Here is a 19349-nt window from a genome sequence, read left to right on the forward strand (position 1 = left end):
AAAAATATATATTCACATAACACAAATATTTACTTAGAATCTTATTCTCCAGCAATACATATGTTTCAAAGAAGTCGTAAATATATATTCACATAACACAAATATTTACTTAGAATTTTATTCTCCAGCAATACATATGTTTCAAAGAAGTCGTAAACTTTTCTCCCCTACCGATTCCACCTTTTATGTCACTTAACAAAGATATCTGAACAGTCTAACCCTCAGTTCTCAGGCCACTTCGGGGTTTACCAGCGAAAGAACGGGGATGAGGGAAGTATTAAAAGCAAGTATCCAGGTCCTGTTACTGTTATCGCTTGCACGCACAAGTCACGGGTACTTTTAAGTCTCTAATTCCTTCTCACACCTTTTTTTTTTTTTTTTGAGACAATACACAGTCGGTCTTTCCCAATCTCTGAAAGAAAGGTATAGTCGCTTTTAAGTTTGCTCCAATCACTTCAGTAGAAGCAGAAAGATAATTTTTGACCATGAAAAACGTTCTCTCTGACAGGTGACTGACTATGACTGTTGACAACTTAAAAAAGCATCTTGTTGTGGCATGTAACCAAGTAAAGTGAGTACCGTATGGGATAGTTTATTAAGTATTTGAATTAAATATAAATATTCATTTAGAATTGATTAGGAGGCCGATTATTAAACCCAGGTTGGGACGGCTATCAAGTGCAAAAAATGGTGGCATGAAGACTGCTCATGCTATGAGGGAACTGGTGTATTTATTTGTGACATATGTTAGCGCGTACTCTTGAAGGACTGTATGCGCGCTCTTAGATTCTTGTTCCTACAAGAGTGCGCAATGGCCAGATTTTGATTAAAGGATCAATACTCATCTATAATGTCTTGTGTAACTGATTTGTGTTTTATGTTTAAATAAACAATGTTCAATAACTTCAATGACATAAAAAGTTTTTACTTTATCACCCAACTTTAATGCTGGCAAATTAATTTATGTGCGTACTCTTAGAGTATTAGTAAGTGCCTATTTTACTGCCTATTTTTACTATTTTTAGTTTCTATATGCCTGCCTATTTTAACCAAACTAAAAGCCTAAACATCCGGGCTCTAGTTATAAGGTAGGTACCACTGCTTTCTTTCATCTGGAGCTCGTAAAAAGATCCCTCGCCTGTGGCGATACTATTCCATTTATTGATGACATTTTGGAGTAGCGATGGCAGAGCTCAATCCGTCGCGTCGTACGGCTTTTGCATTCATTAATTCGTATGGATCTTGCCAAGGCCAATTACTCTTTGCACAAACCAAGTGTTGTTGACAGTTCTCGAATACTTGATGGTGGGTCTTCATCTAGTGCAAATCACAGCGCCTCATTATAAATCTCTAATATCCGCCCCCATCGTGGTTTCTCCGTTAAGCAGATATCGCTTTCATCGGAACGCTGAACCATATAGCGTAGATATGATTGGTCTGTGCTCTATTTCCTAATCGTCATTTTTCTTAATTTATTCATCATTTGTTTTATACTTAACATTTTACAGTAATTGCACATAAACAAGCGAATCGTTTGTGTTTTTCCTTATAATATATGTGATGATGCAGAAACGGGAAAGGGAATTCTTGTCGGAAAAATTCAATTGACTTTTTAAATTTTTCTTGTAGAGGATAAAAGTGTAGCCATTTTAACAAAAAAAGACCCAACAATCTAAAAATTTGACAGGAATTGTAACATTCTGAATTGCAATAGGTAAAACAATATTTTAAGAAAAGACAGTTAAAGTTTAACATAATCCAAACTATATTTGTCATTTGAACATGGATTTATTGAAATTTTATTATAGTTATATCTTGATGAAATAATAACAAACTAAAATAGAAAACAAAATAATTTAATTTTGATTAACTTCCTTCTTCAGCTCTCCAGTAAAATTTACTTGGGAGACAAGAGGTTCCTTTTCCCATTCTACATCACATATATTATGTGCTTAGTGACATTTTATGCTTGTGATGTACAAAAAGAGATCGTATAATCGAGACCATTGAAAAAATGAACATACATAATATAACATGTTGGAAACTTTAAAAATCATGTCATTAAAAAAAATGATTTGAATTGCAATAAATTCTTACACGTATCCACTGCATACTTTTATCTCTAACTATTTCGCTAATTTCTTAAATAAACAAATTCCCTGTGTTAGTTGACAAGCCACAGAGGCCATTCTGCCTCAGCCTCTGATAGAGCTATGTCCAGTCCGCATACGACTAGCCTGTTGAGCCCAGGGACTCGGAGCACCAAGCCCTTCCTATATCAGCATCGGAAACCCGTACTGCCCCCAGACGACAACCCAGCCTATTTTTACTATTGTAGATGATACCCATAGATTAAATGAGAGGGAGGTGGAGAGTGTTGGTGGAAAGATAGAAGAAAACGGGAGTACCCGAGAAAAACATCTGCAACGTCATCTTTCTCCATCACAAATTCCAGACGCGGCTCAGAGGTTTTGCCCTGTTTAATCCTGTTTTTACCTGTGAATGTGATGGCACGCAACTGTGATACTCCCTAGAAAATCTCGGCACGCAACTAGGACTTTATTTCCGTAGGCAATTAGTAAACAAGGCGTCCGCTTAGGAGTTGTAAACAGGGAAAAAACAGGCAAATCAGTCGCATTACGTGCCTCAAAAGCCCCGGATATGAAATTCTACTTCGATTAGAGAGCTTCGGATTTTCCTCTTCCGCTTATGGAACCACCAAACGCAATGACATATTCACCTAAAATGTTTCCTTTTTTGTGTCAAAGAACCAAGGAAAAAATCCTCTTTATCGGTGGTATCCCTAAACCAAATACTACTACTTTTAAAGTTATAGCGGTATAAACCAGAAGAATGGTGTTTTGCCCATATTTAATGTAGCTTACTTATGTTTTATTTCCTGGTTGTGAAAACTAAATGTGCAAAAGTATAGGTATCCTACAAGCAAAACTCAGCTCGGACTCCTCGCGGTGCGCATGTTATACCCCTCTTATCCCCCTGCAGTAGGCGTGAGAGCATGCTGGGAACGGGAGCATACGTCATCTGCGCGAGACAGTCACGCCAGTTGGTTTCTGCGCACTGAGTTTTCCTTGTTGGATGCCTATAGGTAAGGCATGTGGATTGGTATAGAGCAGTAGTTCTCAACCTTTGAGATATCGCGGCTCGGTAAATTCTTTTTCTATAAGATGAGGGACCGGTCCCAACAAATTTACTCGTAAATGGGTCTTTCCACGAAAATATCAACCTCCATGTTAATTTTCAAAACTATTCAAACCGCATCAAGTGATATATCTATAAAATTCTCACTCTCTACGTTTTGGATATCAATGTCGTTTTTGCATGGGAAAATCGATATTGAAGAACATTTTAAGTATTGTAGTGTAAGTAATTTTTATTGCGAAAGTTGACAAAAATACATTAAGTTTAATTGATAATATTATTTTTAAGAATTATGATTTAATAACGGGACCGAGTTCACAAGGAATTTTAAAACTTCCTTGTCATTAAAGTGTCCGTTTGATTCGAAAATCCTATGGACTGCAATTTCAGTCGTTGATATCGAAAGGTTAATCTACTGCATCATGTTCGGAACGAAATTGACGTTTTTTTTTTTCTTTTTCTGTACGAAATTAACCGTTGGGTTCCCAGATCCTATGTCCACGGATATTTCGTCCACTATTTCGTAAGTAGGCCTACCTTTAATATTCTGTCCACTATATTTTTTCGTCCTCTGGTGTTTTATGTCCACTATTATTTCGTCCACTATTATTTCGTCCACAGTTTAAATGTCCATTGTGCTATTTTATCCTCTGAAAGTTTGATCCACATTTTATTATGCCCTACATTTATCTTTGTTCTCTTTATTAAGATGTCCATTTTATTATCTCGTCCAGTATACTGTGTCCAATATTCCTGACTGTCCATTTTCATAAGTGGTTTACAAATAATACACTATTACTACTATACCACCTATACCACTACCAATAACACTGATAAACAAGTGGTAGATATCTGACATGATGTTTACTATTTCTAAAGTAGTTTTTCATGCTGATTTCAAATCTGAAAACCGTTTTGCGCTATCACGTCAGGTTTTGAAATTATCGACGAACTTTTATTTTTACATGGAACATGGTTCGTCGAATTTTTTTTTTTTTTTTTTTTTTTTTTTTTTTCCCACCCCCCGATAATGTAGAATTTCACCAGATGTGTTTTGATACATATGTGGCTATGTAACAGACAAATTCCATTGGAAAACTTTCACACAGTGTTTCTTAAGAAAATATAATATGAACTATGCTTTGATTCGAAAGTGGATAGTGGTAAGCCGTGGGCACCACAGTTTATCTGTTTGATCTATGCATGCAACTTGTGCGGTTGGATAAGGAAGGAAGAACAACAACCATCTGACATTTGGAGTTCCTATGATATGGCGTGAGTCAAGCAACTACACCACTGACTGTTATTTCTTTTTGTCAAACGTCACCTGATTCTCCTACAAAACTAGTGCATCTGTAAAGTATCCAGACGTTCCTTCAGTTTCTAAACCAATTTCACATGACTCCGTCACTTGTCCAATACCAACAGCACCTGCAGAATACACAGTTAATGAAGAAACGCAGGAAGAAAGTCCTCTTTCATCACCTACCAACGACTCAGACTCTGACTACTACCAACCTGGAGAAGATATTCATTTAATGAATAATGCTCAACTTTGCGATTCGTACGGGACCTGGCACTAACAAAAGGCCGAGCTGAACTGCTCGGTTCACGTTTTAAACAATTTAATTTTCTTGCACAGGTTACGACTTCACATTTTCGGCACAGACGTAAAGAACTTGTTAAGTTCTTTGCAATGAGTGACACTATTTGCTAATGCATGGACATTCAAGATCTTATGTCAAGCTTCAGAGTAGAAAACAGCATTGAAGCATGGTGACTGTTCATAGAGTCACCTAAGACAAGTTTGAAGGTAGTAAATAATATTATTACACAATGGAAACAGATATGCGTCAGTATTGGTTTCATATTCTACGCACCTGAAAGATACGTACGAAACCATGTCGCTTTTTCTTGAAAAAAAAAATACGCTATCGCGAGGGCAATTGGCGTATCTGTGGTGATTTAAACGTTATTACTATTCTCTTGGGAATGCAGTCAGGGTACACCAAGTACTGCTGCTTCATCTGCAAGTGGGACAGCAGAGATAGAAAGAATCATTACATAAAGAATAATTGACCGTTCAGAGATAGAATGCAGCCTTCGTGTGCCGTGGTTTGAGGATGACAAAGTTATCATATCACCGCTTCATATATAGCTGGGGCTCATGAAGAATTTCGTGAAGGCACTAGACACCGACTCAGATGATTTTTGGTACCTGTGTAACAAGTTTCCAGAGTTGAGTTACGCGAAAGTGAAAGAAGGTGTGTTCATAGGTCCACAAATGAGGAAGATCATTGCAGACAGCCACTTCCAAGACTTACAGGGTGGTACTGAAATATTACTACTATAATTATGTGTCATGTGGCACAATTGCACCGTTTTCTTAGCTAAAGCCATGTTCATTAGTACTCCATGTAGCAATAAATGCTCTACTGAAACTCCTGTCTGTGAGTTGTTATACATAATGTTTAATGTCGTATATCTCAAGAACGGTGGGTAATAGAGACAAATGGTTTGCATATTTGGAATCGGCATGTTTCAGTTGTCTTAGAATGCCTGCTGGGTACTAAGATATCTACCGAAAATGTTTTTTTGTTATTCAGTGTAATATGAAAGTGGTAAATATAGTTGTTGTGGACTAGCATGTTCCGCCCTCTTACGGTTGTCATCATATAAGCCATTTTAAATGTTTTCACTTACTTAAAAATTTAATACTGAACCAATGAACTACATATTTCCATAGAAATGAGCATTATTATACTACAAAAATAATTAAATACATTTCCATAGCAACCCTTCTTTTTTAAATTCTATATTGGAAGTAAATGTTACCCAAAAATGAACAAAATATTTGAGGACAAAATATTTAGTTGACAAAGAAACTAGTGGACAAAGAAAAATTGGGAAAAAAATTATGGACACAATATTCTTGACCGAAATATTAATGGGCAAATTTTTGGGTCGACGAAATGTTCGCTGGATTAATTTCCTTGGGCAAAATAGCTGTGGACTTAAGATAGTGGACAAATTGTCAGATGTACGTACTGCTGCGGACGTATCGTTCTGGAAGCAACCGTTGGATGATTTTTCTTTAAATTTTATTTCTTCTTAGAAAATTTAATTTCTCATCAAAAACTATAGCGCGATTTGTTCGATTTTTTTAGGGTACTTTTTGTGAATCGAAAGTGCGTCATGTCCTGAACGAAAATTCTCCATTGATTTTCGAGACATGGTGATTGTGTCGTACTTGCGTATTTATTTCAATGCAGTAATATAAGCAGGATCATGTTAATGCTGTAATAATATCACGCTTCTTACCTTCCCTTATCCACCACCTGTTCATTCAAAGTCCGCAATGTACATGTAAATGTGGTAGGATGAGTAATGTACTGGTTTATTTCCACCATGTCATTATCGAAACCAATAAACAAATTCAAAGAAACTTGCATTTATAGAGGAATGAGAGGAGATATATTATACTTTTGTTGTGAGTTAATAACACATCCATCGTGAATAATAAGTAACATTTAAACAGAGAGTCAAATAATAGAAAAATAAATCAAATTAAAGACAAATGGAAAGGAAACGAACCAATATACGGTACATGAAAATAAATTAAAGTGAACTTTGCCTTAGATTAGTCCACTGTCCGTCCCTGAGCACTGAAACACTTAGGCCTAACATTTTAGAGCGTAAATATTTCATATACTGTAATAGATACGTACATGAAGTAATAATATATTTATGTGAAAAGTTTGTGATATGCTTGCTTTCTAAATTTTGTAGAAAGATCTCCGCTAATAAGCCAGATAGAGTCTCCCATGACTAAATTTTCCAGCTGAGAATAAAATTTGTTATTGAATCGAAAATAGTTTTGGCTAAGTGAAGTTTGTAATAAATTGAAGATTTGTTCTATTAGTATAGGATGCAATATTGTATTTGTTCGAGATGTGATTGGATTATTTTTAAAGTTTTATCTATGGGTATATTAGTGTATAAGTTGGTTGTATCTATGGAGAGAAGTTTTGTTCGATTGTTTTTAACCATGAAACTATTTGTATAACAACTTTGTAAAGTGTTCATACTTTGTTAACATCACTTCTTAACGATCTGAAGATGACAAATTATTGTCGAAAACGTTTATCAATTTAAATTGTTCTACAAATTATGCTAATTATGTGAATAAATAATCACTTAACATCTTGATAAGCTATCTAAGACTGCTATCTATATTCAGCTTATCGGAACCCATACAACATACTTATAAAATTTACTTAGAAAGAATATTTTCACAGTTTAAAATATTTTTCGGAATATTACCTGGTGGTTTAACAGAGGAAATTCTCAATATGAGTCATTATATTATGCAGCTGCAAATCATAACATAAAAAAGCATTGTTATATTTATGGTATTATAATATTGCATTAATTGGTTTTACATGTTTAAGCATATTTGTATATTTTGAGCATAATTTCGTACGTACTTCCAAACGTTTATGCTTGCTCATTACTGACCTGGTGACGAATTGTCGAGATGACGGCGCTGTTACATGTGCCAACATTAATAATTATCTCATCTCGGACTTTCCGAGATTTTAACCCAGTTCACTAACGTGGGAAACTTGACAAAAAAAAAAGCTACGTTATAGGCCTGCATAACATTTGGCTACATGTCCCATCTCGTTCCCTCCTTTCCCATTGTTGCATCAAGGCCACGCAAGACAGAAGCAAGTAATTATAGATTTTCTTTGATATATCGTGAGAGATACGAATCTCGAGTCGGCAGGGAGTCGTAACCCCTACTTGGCAGAGCCCTTTCCCATGCAATGGGCAGGCAATTAGAGGTGTGTGTACGTGTGGCTGCCCGCTACACGTGAGAAAGGGAGAAATATGGCTTCTAGAAATGGGAAAGTTTACCGAACTGGAAAAGAAAACCAATCACGGCCGGAAATTCTACTGTGGCTTACCATCCGGCTTCTTTCCTTTCTCATGGGGTAAAGGGCGCTCTCTCTCACCCCACTCCCCATATAAAACACTTTTCTACCTACCCCAAAGTGAAATAAAGAGCCAGTAAATTGTCGCTTTGCAGGTCACTGGAAATATATAACGGCTGTTGCAAATGATGTGAGGGGGAGAGGGTGAATGCAATGAAGGGGTGGTTCGGGGTTCTGCAGGTGTGGTTGCGAATCACAAAGAATTGCGGCTCGTGCTTTAGATTTCCGGTGCTTAGTAGTTGAAAAGGATTCTTGCGAACCACGCATTCAGCTAAAATTTCATGCCTTCTGATAATATATTACATAGTATTCTGTAGAATCTGTAATTACAATTCCTAGAGAATCGATTAAGTGTAAATTAAACATCTGAAAGAGAATTCCCAACACCAAAGCAAACTTATAAGAAACATAGGTGTTTTCTTTCCTGTCGTAGATGTTATTTCCCGAAATAGATTTTCAATATAGGGTATCTATAAAGTTGAAAAGGCAAAATGGCATTCTCTATCTGTTAATTTTATGCAAAAAGGATTTCAATCGTATCAGGAATCAAAACTTGTTGTCCCTTGAAACAGGTTTGTTGTTATTTTACTATAGGCACGGGTTTGTTTACTTTCGTGTGAGTAGAGTCATGGTCAGCGGTGAAGAGGGATAGGTAGAGACTACAGATTTTCGTATAGTGGCATGAAGTGTAGAATGAATACTGTATAGCAATTTCTGGTAATGTAGGGGAGTTGGTAGTCAAGTAAAATACGAGTTACATGATTCATATTCATTGTTTGTAAATTTAAATAAATTATTCAACCCAGAAAAAATTGTACAGAAGGAGGCTATCAAAATGACTGCCAACGTAAGTGTTGTAAGAGCCATACCCGGTAGTCTCAGGACAACCACTGCAGGCGATGCCTCAGTGAGATAGAAACTCTTGGACATGTCCTAGGAACCTGCCCTTATGGTGAAACATTGCGTATACATAGGCACCATGCAATTAGAACTAAATTGGCCGATGCCCTTAGAAAACTAAAATACACCGTCTATGAAGAAGTCCACGGAACTGCCGACAATGGCAGTAATAGACGCAATGACATAATCGCCATTAGCGAATCCTTGTCTCAGGGTATTATCATCGACCCCATCATCAGGTTTGAAACATATAAACGACAGCCTGAAGATGTACACGAGGAGAAACGAGCAATCTACGTTCCAACCATCCCGTATTATAAAGATAAATACCAAATTCACGATATCAGTGTCACGGGATTGATGTTTGGAGCAAGAAGAACGATACCTAACTTCTCTTCTCAATTGTGTAAGACCTTAGGATTGCACAAATCTTTTCTAAATGAACTGGTCCTCCTCATAATTAGAGAGTCAAACTCTTACGGAATCACCTATATGGACTCTAATTCAGTGTACTGAAAAAACTGATGCGCCATTATAATTCTTCTTCTTGTTGGCTTATTCTGTTAACTGCCATTGTTTGTTTCTTTGTTTGTTTGTCATTTTTCTCACTCTGTTATCTTTCATCGTCTATTTATTCTTTTTTTGTTTTGTATGCTTTGTCTAATGGCAGCCTCTAATTTGAGGAAGCTCTATAAATAAATAAATAATAATGCACTCACAGAAACGGTTAAAAGAATGAGTTACTTCAAGCATATCAAAAGTACTGTTGCAGTGTGGCATTCTTTACTTTGAAAGAAATGATTTTGAAACAATCATCCAACACTTCTAAATGTAAAGCTGACGTGATTGAGGCATTACGAGCTCTCATGTTGAATTACCCTGCGTTTACATCTGCTTTGTTGAAACGTGTCTGGGTTACTTGAACATCTGTACACGCATAAGTATAATTATAATTGTTAGTGACCATAGGCGTAGGATTACCAAACGTCTGTAGTTAGCAGGACATGTACTTATTTTGAAGGTTTGTCCTGCCGTCCGTTTTTATTTTTGAAGATTTGTTAAATGTCCGTATTTTTATGGAAAAGTTCCCATCATTTCATTTTTTATAATTACATTACAAAACATCTAATTCTGAACTGCGAATAAAACTATATTTTTTTCGTCCATATGTTTTATTCAGAGTCTGAACTCATTGCAACGATAGAATAATGTTCAAAGTATTAGCACCACTGGTCAATAAACTTTCAAGTATTTGCAACAATAGTCAGTATTCTCTTTCGAATACAAGCCACGAATAAACCATGAAAGATCACGCTTTGTCCGTAAAATCGGTCGATCGACATGCATGAATCTGCCCTAGAATTTATAACAAATTATTAAAGAAATAAGCACATCTCTATTTACCTCCAATAGATGTGCGTATTTCTTTATTAATTTATTATAAATTCTAAGGCAGATATTAGTACTACAGATGAAAGCAGTGATCGTTAAACACTTGGGTTCCAACAAACGTATTGTATCCATGCTTTTGATTTTGTTTGTGAGTATATGATCTGAAATATGTGTGGTTTTTATATATAAAATTTAATAATAAATTGATATAAATTTGATGTATTTTCAAGACTTTAAATTCTAAAAACAATTTTTCGGTAGGATAATCAAAGTTTACAAATTTTGGAATCAAGCTCAACCCGACCACCAAAGCCCATATCTTATTGAGAAATTGTGAGATGAAATAGGAGTTGAAATGGATACTAATAAAAGTAAAGATAGCTCCTTCACATGCCATAAAGGCACGTAGAAATAGCCTCCCATGCTTTCTTGATCTCGGCACTAGAATGAGGTGGTGTGAAATGGTAAATAATAAGTAACTTTGTAAATGGATAATTGATATTTTACAGAAAGTGACGATTTTAGAAACAATATAATTACCGGTACAGACCTTTTGGCAATTAATACATATTTTTTTATCAATGCTCTATGTGTATCAGAACGAAATAGAAGGGATTTAATGAAACGGTTTTATTATGAAAGTGGAATTATTTAGCCTACGTGGTTATTTCCGTACTGAAAATGTCCAAATAACTAAGATACGTTTAGGAGGACCTGAAGATCAATACAATCCATCCTGGCACTTTTACAAATTGTTATTGTTTTTTAAAGACAATTTTGACAAAGCAGAGTAAGCTCAGTTACACTGACTTGCAGGTGCAAACAAGCTTCGTTCTGATAAGCCCGACCTTCTGCCCAGCCACCAGCCAGCTTACGAGCGACCAACACGGTAACCAGCCAGGCTCCGTCTTGTACACTCCGACTTTCTTGTTCATCGACCAACTAGGTTACGAGCAACCAACTCGGGAACCAACCAGGCTCCATCTTGTACGTACCCTAAGGCACAGTAGTTCAAAGGGGCACGACCCACGCCGCCTTCTATTGTACACAGTAGAGGGACTCTAGAACACAATTAACCTGAAACCACTTGCCTCTTTGCCAACGGGCACTAAGTTTTGCTCCCTGGTGATGAGCATCAACTTTTTTCTCATAAAATAAAACTACTCTTATGATTCCTTCTCCGCCCTGGGTGAACAATACGCATTTTCTCATCGTGGAAGGACACTTTTTTCAGAATACTAATGCACATACTCATAGAGATAGCACTAAGCCTCGTCCGAGAAGAAATATTAAATATGGTTTTATTTATCCATTCTGTGTAGTATTTAGAATCTACTCACAAAATGTGCCCCTACAAACTAGTTCATCTGGTTGAAGTTATTTATGCGGCCTTAATTTTAACAATATTATAGATACATTAATTTGTCCTACGGAATGTTATCTCTAATATTGACACTTAATATTTGAAGAGAAAAATTTGCTCCGGCGCCGGGGATCGAACCTGGATCCTTGGTTCCACGTACCAAGCGCTCTGACCACTGAGCTACGCCGAATTCAATCCACAGCACCGGATCGAACCTTCCTCCTTCGATGTTTCCCTTTGTGGCCTGACTCCAAGTTAGGCATCTGTATGTTGAAGCGTATCCAATGTCAACTGCCATTATACTGGGAGCGCACTCAGCTGAGTGACTTGTTGGCAGGGAATCCGCAGATATTATGCACTGCTAGCTGAGAGAATATTATAGATATATTAATTTGTCCTACAGAATTTTATCTGTAATATTGACAGTGTGTTGTGGATTGAATTCGGCGTAGCTCAGTGGTCAGAGCGCTTGGCACGTAGAACCACGGACCCGGGTTCGATCCCCGGCGCCGGAGCGATTTTTTCTCCTCAAATATTAAGTGTCAATTTTAACAATTTTGTAACAAAGTCCCGTTTATTGTGAAATACGTCGAAGGATTTCTAAGATAATTTTTCAAGCAATTATCTGTTTTTATCTAATGTTTCTTCGGTGAGAGCCCACCGGTCTTATTTCTTAGCCTGAACATATCTCATCACCTGATATTTATATAAATAGGTAGTAGGCCTAGGTTATAGACTATTGTGCGATCTGGAACTTTTACACCCGAGAATCTTTCTTCAAATCGATTTTGAACTTGATGAGCTCACTGTGTTAACACATATGAATCATAAATAAATGAAAATTGTTTAGATGAAAACATGGGCCTATGCTGAACCATAAACTTAATACACTCTGCAACACTATACTATAACTTGACAACTTCAAGTGAGATCCCGCAAAACATGCCAACTTCTGTCATCTCTCTCTTTATTTCTTCTCTTTCCCTCGCCTCGCGTCTTCCAGACACCAGCCAATAGAAGAAACCACCCTACATTATTACCCAGTTGCGGATTCTGCATTTCTGCCTTGACTGTCGGCTAGGAAGGTTCCATTATATTAGCATTGTAGCCAATTAGTCAACCTCTTAATACTTTTGTTAGCAGGTTTGACGAACTGTGGATGGAACTCCAAGTACAACACAGCTGCAATCACAACATTGCCGATTACATTGTGTTGTGTCCGTGCGTGAATAAAGATCCCTGAATACATGCGTAGCTACATTAGTAGGTCTATCAACTATTTATTTCACACAGATGGACACTGACAATAATAAATTTGTTGGGGTACATAGTGAAGGAAGAAATTTTTTTGCCAAGGGAATTGAGTTCTTTGATGCTGGGAAGGACAATGATTCATTTAATCTACCATAATAATACGAGTGTCATTTCATAAATAATGCACAGGTTGGCAGAACGTGAAGTGGATGAAACAACACAATTGAAAATTATGTCAGTTGCAGTTGAAGGCTTGAGGACGAAGCATGTGTCTCCGTTTCGTCCATAGCATACTCTGTATTTATGTATCCAGAGCTAGAAATGGAGCCTAAACGTGTCTCGGATACTGTAACGATTGAAGATAAAAGATTCAATCTTTGTGTAGAAAACCCCTCACAGAAATCCACACTTCCCACAATGCTTTGGGTGGAGTTTGTGGTAAGTTTACACTGAACCGTACTACAGTTACCCGTTGGACTACTCGTTTTCGTGATGGCACTGTCAGCAAGTTTGCAATGTCCAGGAGTTTCTGTTTCTGTTCGGTAGTCAAGCAGTGAGGAACCCATCGTGCAGAAATTGTTCTCTTCTTCAAATCATTTGTGAAAATACGGAATACTGAAGTTGGTGAAATCTTCGTAGCTTCTAAAAGTTCCTCACATGTCACTCGACGATCTTCTTGAAGAGCATCCGCCACAAGTTTCACACTTTGTCCATGTGTTAATGCTTTTCGCCTTCCTGATCTTGCATCATTGCCTAAGCCAGGGGTTCCCAACCGGTGTGTCGCGCAGCCCCATGGAATGTGTCGCGAAATTTTGGAAATGAAAAATAAATTTTACGCCATCCAGAAAGTCTCTTTACAACGTATTTTTTATTTACAACGAAGTCTTTGATATGGTACATTTTATTTTGAGACAGACTTTACCAATGAAACGTGAACACCTGCAACAATGCTTAGTAATTCGTTTGTTCCCACTTAGTAAAAATAGGCCCTAGAGCTTAGAATCGTCAGAACACAATGGTCAGTTTCAGTATGAGCGGGTGATAGTGTGACTTTTTTTTATGAAAAGTGCTTTATTTAAATTTTATCATAGATAAATTTTTAATTCGAAATCAAGCTCTGGGTTTGAATTAGAAAACAGCAGTGCTAATTCAAAGGATGTGCGTGAAAATTCCCTTCAGGGTTCACAAAAACGTACTGCGTTTCGTGAGTATAGTGATGAATACTTACAATATGGTTTTGCATGGTGTGGAGTTGAATATAAACAAAATCCCGAGTGCCTTATATGCGGAAATGTTTTGCAAATCAGTCGATGGTGCCGAATAAACTAAAAAGACATTTAGAACTGCCGTTTTCAACGTCATATTTGTGTGAATCAGCATTTCTTATCATGAAAATAGTGAACTCTAAACTAACTAACAGACTGCTGCATCTTGAAGATGATTTACGTGTCCTGTGAAAGTTGCTGTTTTTTTTTTTTTTCGATTGCGTGTTAACATCGACCTATCTGTAACACTGGATGTCCGTATGCATGAATAACTAGGTTTTTAATTTAATTTTTCTTTTAATTCCGCTTAGACCTTGAAAATCTTAGTTAGACGAAAAGGAGGATAAAAACGACATATTCCCGTGCAGTGAACAGTAATCATCTCCCCATACGCTATAAAACATTGTACACAGAGTTTCACCACCTTTTCCTCCACAAGAAAATCACTGGTTGTTGTTATTATATTGTTATTAATAAAAATATATGTGTGTCACGTTATCGTGGGCGTTTAATAAAGTGTGTCGTCAGTCACAAAAGGTTGGGAACTACTGGTCTAAGCTGACACGAAAATGAGTCCCAACGAGAAACTGTACTACGGTCCATTGTAAGCGCACCACAAACTCCACTCCGTTGTGGATTCTGAGATTTTACCACGTAAAGATTCCATCTTTGATCTTCAAACGTCACAGTACCCGAGACATGTGTGGACTCCATTTCTAGCTCTCGTTACCTAAACGTAGAGTATGCTATGGACGAAAAGAATACACGTGCTTATTTCTCAAATCTTCAACTGCAACTGATATTGCTTCATCCACTTCATAGTTCTATCAACCTGTGCATTTTTATGAAATGAGCCTCGTAATAATAATAATAATAATAATAATAATAATAAATACTCTTAAAATGTATGCCCGTTTTTTCTATCATTACTACTACTAAATCCAGCAACGCTGAGTTCATAGTGCTCTCTCCCTCCCACCCTTGCTCACTTGCTCTTCCCCAAGACAGCCAGCGCTCACGTCGTACCTCGATCAGAGTTTCAGTTTGATTTGTAAGCTTGTAATTGAAAAACGTGTTAATGCGATAAATGCACCAGTATGACCACAACAGTGAACGCACTGTTGAAATGTGACCTAAAAATGGTGGTTTTCACAAAGTTGCTTTCGCTGTCACAAAATAACCCCAGTTTCCTGTATGTATTAATCAGACTGAATTCCAAAAGCACAACCATTAATTGAGTATTAAAACTGGTTACATAAAATTATACTTCGGCAACCTTACCTTATGAATTTGAGTTAGTCAATCTCTTAGAAATTTCCATTCTCTCGACTTTCTACAAAGGGTTTAGGAAGGATTGGCTCTTTCTTAAGAATCTAAAGTAATCATTACACTACATTACTCTCTAATATCAACCTATAATTTCCGTTTGTTTGATGTAATGATCAAATCTCTCACAATATTTCTCATTAACTAACGTTTAACACATTTGTTAATGAGAGAACACAGCTTTCAAAGTTGTAGTCCTGATCGGAATAGAAAAAATAAGACTTTTACATCCTTATTGCTGGACAGTGGATGCGGGATGACTTATCGTTGAATGTAAGTGCACATTTACTATATGATACATTTTTTTTTTCATTCAGACCATTGGCTGAACAGGTTTTGAATGTAAACAGACGACGTCAACATGCTACTGTATCTCCGTCAGAAGGAAAAGAAAAATAACGTACTGTAGTACATACCTTGCAAGATTCAGTCCTCGTCATCACTGATGCAATTACCAGCGTTGCAGTAAACGACGATATATTCTCGTAAGTTGTCGAAGCTGAATCCTCTTCGCCTATCACTTAAACAGTTTTTGTATCGAGAGAATTACTGAAGAAAACCTCTAAAATGGGGATCACTCAATTTCTTTAGAGGAATATTTGTACTGAGCATCATGTTGCACGTGTCGTTAGACCCGCACAACTAAATGATGATGATGATGATGATGTAGATGGTTTCTCAGATCTCATTTCAACGCATTTCCTGTGCGATGTACTGTTGCAATGTTTCTCTATAGCCTGAGATGTTTTGGTTTTTATTTCAATTTTACATACATGACACACGATATTGTCTTCGTTAATACATAAAATGTCACTCTCATACTTCTTAATTGCATTTCGCATCTCTAAGCAAATTTAACATTTTGACTTCGACAATATGAATGGATCAGCACTACACTATTCAACTCGTACTAAATACTTGAGCAGGGTAACACAACTGCACACATTGCGTTGCAATGTGGACTGGGGTTCCTTCGTTATCTACGCGGCTGTACTCGACAGGTACACAAAAGACGGACGACGCGGCACGTGCCATATACTCCGATACGAAACAACTTCACTTTTCCTTAAGTCAACCCGCATCCACTGTCTACCTATTACAAAGAAAGATGCAATTTCTCCACTATAGTTTCAACGATTTCTTTAAAATTGAGGCAATTTTAGTCTTTCACAATAATGAAATAGCTTTTCTTTAGTTTCTAAACGATTATTTCAATATTTTATAGCCTTGTTTTATGAATAACAAGTATTCATACGAAACAGGCGATAAACGTAATTTCATGTCTGAATAATTATTTTAAACTTATATAGCACATGTATGACAATATATTATAGTCCCCTGATTTGTTCTCTAGGGAAATAATCCGCATTTGGTATAATTATCTCAATCTATTATAGCATTTCAATGAAAATTATATAAATTTATATTCAAATGACACTATCAATCAAATAAACACAGACACTTCAGAGTGTTAACATTTTGGCAGTTTTGCTATACACAATTATGCACATTAGTTTTATGGAGTGAAACTATTTCTATTCCATGTCAGGACATAGATGTAGACTGAGAAAGACCTTTCTACAGCACAAGATGTCATAAGCGCAATTTCATTTACGTCACTGTTTGTAGTCCCCCTCCCTCAGTAATTCAGCTGCGCATGCTGTGCGCATTAAACCAGGTATTTTCTTCGCTGCCAATTTTGTAGCAGAGACGTGGACTCTGGGCGTTGAATTGCAGCTGGTATATACTGGAAGTGGGCCTTTAAAAATGCCAGAAAGCGGCAGTGATTTCATTCCGAAGAGTTAACTCGACTTCAGTAATACGGACTGATTTGTTGGACATTTCATCGTGGTGGTTGGCATAATATAGAGCTGTCAATGGCTTTCGGAAATGAAAGGCCATCTGTCGTAGCCTATGAGAAATTGACGTCATGAGAACAGTTTATGAAGATGAGAGACAAAGACTGCTTAGGATAGAAAGAAAACTATTTTCCGTAGTCCATCTTCCACTTCTGGATAGCACTGGTATCGTTATCATTACCGTCATCATCAACAACAAAACCAGAATATTAAATCAGTAACCTGTAACGCTTTCTATGACACCTCAGATTCTCTTAACAGCATCGTAAGTGGATAATCTAACTCATTTTCCACAATCAATATTATCTAAGTAAACTAAGTTTATTTGTTATATTCTTATTATGAAATATGTCGTTTTTATAATCTAGAAATTGTATTTAAACTGCTCTTCTTATTAATTATTGTACCGAACTTCCACTACCAAATAGCAAGCTAAACTCCGCTAGAACTATATCCCTGTTTACATCCTACTCTTTACTCTTTACCTTCGACGTTCGTGTTATTATGTATGAAAATATACTGTAAATGAAGGATACAAGGAAAGAACAATCAATGACACATTTTTTTAAGTTTTGAGTAAATGAAATTTTTAAGTTTAAAACACTGCCATTTTTTAAATTAATATTTGGAAAAGCTATTTCAATGTAGATATGTTGCACTGGTATCTGCCCTGAATTTATGAACCAAAAATTTGACCTTAGACTAGTTTTTGTTGCTTAATTTTTCAACAATGCACGTTATTGTAACTTCTTACAGTGATATAACAATCAAAGTCCTGAGAAACAAAGAAAGAATAATGATCAAATTCCTATATAACAATTAAACTATAATGATTCACAATGTTATTAACACAATATTTCTTGCTGCACTTTCACAGTAGTTGAATTAATCACCATAATCACAATAGTTGAATTAATCATCATTATCACAATAGTTGAATTAATAATTATAATCACATTCACAATAGTTGAATTAATCATCATAATCACAATAGTTGAAATAATTATCATAATCAAAATATTTTAATTAATCATCATCACAATAGTTCACAATCAAAATAGTTTAATTAATCATAATAATCACAATAGTTTAATTAACCATCATAATCACAATAGTTGAATTAATCATCATAATCAAAATTCTATATGGGAAGATAATATTAAAATGGATTTAAGGGAGGTGAGATATGATAGAGAATGGATTAATCTTGCTCAGGATAGGGACCAATGGCGGGCTTATGTGAGGGCGGCAATGAACCTCCGGGTTCCTTAAAAGCCAGTAAGTAAGTAATCAAAATTCTATTCGCCTCTCTTCACTTCGTTGTATATCTTTCTGCCCCATATAATGCCACACTTCACACAAAGCACTTTACTAGTCTTTTCCTTAGTTATTTTTCCAGAGCTCCGCAGAAAATGCACCTTTTTATATTGAAAGCTGCTATCCTTCTTTTGACTTCTTAGCGGCAGTTTATGTTACTGCTTATACAGGCGAGCTTAAACCTCCTGACGTTTGCAGGTGTCCGCTTATCGGCGATAGCCAAGAGCGGCAGTGCTACGTTGTAATATATAGGCACGCAGACTCCCCGCTTAGAAAGTCTCAAAATCAAATAACAAATGCGCTAGGAAAATTGGTATGTTGCAGAGACCCTGCATATATATATATATATATATATATATATATATATGATGATGATGATGAACGTTTAATGTTTTATAACACACAGAAACAAAAATCACCCCTAGTGCAGTGGTTCCAATTTTATGGGTTAATACAGTAAAACCCCGATAAGACGCTGTTGAAGGGACCGCGTATAAAGCGAGTATAAACCGGGACC

The 19349-nt window shown here is 36.4% G+C and overlaps 1 non-coding gene across 1 annotated transcript; it reads left to right on the forward strand.

The window, feature by feature from the left end:
* Nucleotides 1–12253: 12253 nt before the first annotated feature.
* Nucleotides 12254–12326, forward strand: TRNAT-CGU (transfer RNA threonine (anticodon CGU)). Its single transcript has one exon. It is a non-coding gene; the product is annotated as a tRNA-Thr (tRNA).
* The last annotated feature ends 7023 nt before the right edge of the window (nucleotides 12327–19349 follow it).

This window comes from Periplaneta americana, chromosome 11 (genome assembly GCF_040183065.1).
Source record: "Periplaneta americana isolate PAMFEO1 chromosome 11, P.americana_PAMFEO1_priV1, whole genome shotgun sequence".
Taxonomy (NCBI): domain Eukaryota; kingdom Metazoa; phylum Arthropoda; class Insecta; order Blattodea; family Blattidae; genus Periplaneta; species Periplaneta americana.